Source organism: Myotis brandtii, unplaced genomic scaffold, assembly GCF_000412655.1.
Source record: "Myotis brandtii unplaced genomic scaffold, ASM41265v1 scaffold298, whole genome shotgun sequence".
Classification (NCBI taxonomy): domain Eukaryota; kingdom Metazoa; phylum Chordata; class Mammalia; order Chiroptera; family Vespertilionidae; genus Myotis; species Myotis brandtii.
The window spans coordinates 1,059,831-1,062,777 of record NW_005361391.1 but is presented as its reverse complement, the minus strand read 5'-3'; the positions used below and the strand labels follow the sequence as shown (position 1 = coordinate 1,062,777).

Below are 2,947 nucleotides of genomic sequence, written 5' to 3'. Positions count from 1 at the left end.
TGAGAGAGAAACATCAATCAGCTGCCTCCTGCACACTCCCCACTGGGGATGTGCCCGCAACCAAGGTACATGCTCTTGACCGGAATCGAACCTGGGACCCTTGAGTCTGCAGGCGGATACTCTATCCACTGAGCCAATCCGGTTAGGGCATTAATTCCCTTTTAATGTGCATGAATTTTGTGCACCGGGCTACTAGTAGATGCATATAAACACAAAACACCACCATTTAACCACTAGACTCCAAGGATTAATAATATATAGAGAATTGGTTATGTGACCTCAGCAAGTTTTTAAAGATGTTCTAAATGATATTAAGAACATTGTATTAAGAGATGAGGGAAAGGTGTGTGTGTGTGTGTGTGTGTGTGTGTGTGTGTGTAAGCAGAAGAAAATCATGATCAGGCTATTTCAAATCTGAGAAGTTACAAGCGCACATCCAAATAAATGACATCACATAGACATCAAACCAAAAAGAGGGGTCTGTCATTGAGTACAGGACATTTTATCTTTTGAAATAATAGCATGAGAAAGTTTACTTTTATATATTGCTTTTGTATACTGCACTCTTGCTAAATTTATTTATTAGTTATGTTTCTATATATTAAGAACAAACTATCAGAAAAAATATTAGAAAAACAACTCCATTTAAAATTGCATCAAGAATAACATACTTAGGAATAAATTTAATAAGGAGGTGAAAGATCTGTACACTTAAGACTATAAGACAATGCAGAAAATTGAAGATGATGAAAATAAATTAAAAGATATTGCATGCTTATGGATTTAAAAAATTAATATTGTTAAAATGTCCATAGGGCCTAAATCAATCTACAGACTCAATGCTATCCCTCTCTAAATTCCAATGGCATTTTTCACACAAAAAAAGGAAGAAAAAATTTTATTAATATATTTTATTGATTTTTTAAAGAGAGGAAGGGAAAGGGATAGAGAGCCAGAAACATCGATGAGAGAGGAACATCGATCAGCCGCCTCCTGCACAATCCCCACTGGGTATGTGCCCACAACCAAGGTACATGCCCTTCACCAGAATCGAACCTGGGACCCTTGACTCCGCAGGCCGACGCTCTATCCACTGAGCCAAACCGGTTACAGCGGAAGAAAATTTTTGAATGAAACCACAAAAGACCCAAAATAGCCAAAGCAATCTTGAGAAAGAAGAACAAAGCTGAAGGCATCACACTACCTGATTTCAGACTATATTACAAAACGACAGTAACCAAAGCAGTATGATATTGGCATAAAAACAGACACACAGATCAATGGAACAAAATATAGAGCCCAAAGGGAACCATCAAAATGCAAAAGATTAAAATTGGAACCCTATCTTACACCATACATGAAAATAAACTTAAAATGGATTAAAGACTTAAATTTAAGACCTGGAACTATAAAATTATTTAAAGAAAACATAGGGGTAATACGCTTGTCATCATTCTTGGCAATGCTTGATATGAGAAGCAGAGGCAACAAAAGCAAAAATAAACAAGTAAAACTAAAAAGTATCTGCACAGCAAAGGAAACCATCAACAAAATGCAAAGGAAACTCACAGAATTAGAGAAAATATTTGCAAATCATATATCTGACAAGTATTAAATACCCAAAATATATAAAGAACTCACACAACTCAATAGAAAAACAAACAAACAAACAATGCAATTCAAAAATGGGCAGAGGAACTAATAGACATTTTTCCAAAGCAGGTATACAAATGGCCCAAAGGTGCACAAAAGGTACTCAATGTAACAAGTCATCAAAAAAAAAAAAACAAACACAAAAAAACCCAACAAAACAAAACAACACAAAAAACAAAACAAAATCAAAACCACTATAAGCTATCACCTCACATATATTAAAATAGCTACCATCAAAAGATAAGAGAGAACAAGTGCTGGTGAGGATGTGGAAAAAGGCAGCCCTGTGCACTGCTTGTGAGAATGTAAATTGGTGCAGCCACTATGGAAAATGGTATGGAAGTCCTTCAAAAAATTAAAAATAAACTACCACGTGATCCAGCAAGCCCACTTTTATGTATATATCCAAAGAAAATGAAACAGCACCTCAAAGTGATATCTGCACTGTCATGTTCCCTGCAGCATTATTCCAGATATAGAAATAACCTAAAAATCTGTCAACAGATGAATGGATAAAGCAGATGTGAGATAGATCCATACAAAGAACTCACACAACTTAATAGAAAAACATAATGGAACATTATTCAGCCATGAGAAAGAAGGAAATCCTGCTATTTTCAACATGGATGGAATTTGAGGGCATTGTGCTAAATGAGATAAGTCAGACAGAGAAAGACAAATACTGCATGCTATCACCCTACATGGGAACCTGAATAAAATTCAAACTTGTAAAAACAGAGAGTAAAAGTGGTTGCCAGGAGCAGGGGGAATGAGGAAAACCGGGAGAGGTTAGTAAAAAGGTAAAAACTTTCAGATATAAAATAAATAAGGTCAGAGCATTTAGTAAATAGCATGGTGGTTCTACTGTATTTATTGTATAAATAAAATATACTAAGAGAAAATTGAAAAATGCTAAATACTGTCACCAAAAAAATTTTTAAAAAGCAAAGTGGAAATGCTGCACTATACATTACCATTAACAGTATATAAGTGTTCAAATATCTCTACATCCTCGCCAATACTTGGTATTATCCATCTTTTTTATTACAGACTAGAGGCCTGGTGCACAAAATTCGTGCACGGGGTGGGGGGTGTGTCCCTCAGCCCAGCCTGCACCCTCTCCAATCTGGGACCCCTCGAGGAATGTCCAATTGCCCGTTTAGGCCCAATCCCACTGGGAAGTCGGACATCCCTCTCACAATCCAGGACTGCTGGCTCCCAACCGCTCCCCTGCAGGCCCAATTGCCCCTAACCACTTCTGCCTGCCAGCCTGGTCATCCCTAACTGCCCTCCC

The 2,947-nt window shown here is 37.1% G+C and overlaps 1 protein-coding gene and 1 long non-coding RNA gene across 2 annotated transcripts in view; one reads left to right on the top strand and one right to left on the bottom strand.

Annotated features, from left to right (window-relative positions):
• Positions 1-1,591, top strand: part of LOC106726647 — a 19,141-nt gene extending 17,550 nt beyond the window's left edge. The window contains exons 2-3 of the long non-coding RNA XR_001362716.1: positions 338-343; positions 1,580-1,591. This is a non-coding gene — a long non-coding RNA (uncharacterized LOC106726647). The remainder of the gene's footprint in view (positions 1-337; positions 344-1,579) is intronic.
• Positions 1-2,947, bottom strand: part of GMDS (GDP-mannose 4,6-dehydratase) — a 547,683-nt gene that overhangs the window by 406,266 nt on the left and 138,470 nt on the right. The window lies entirely within an intron of this gene.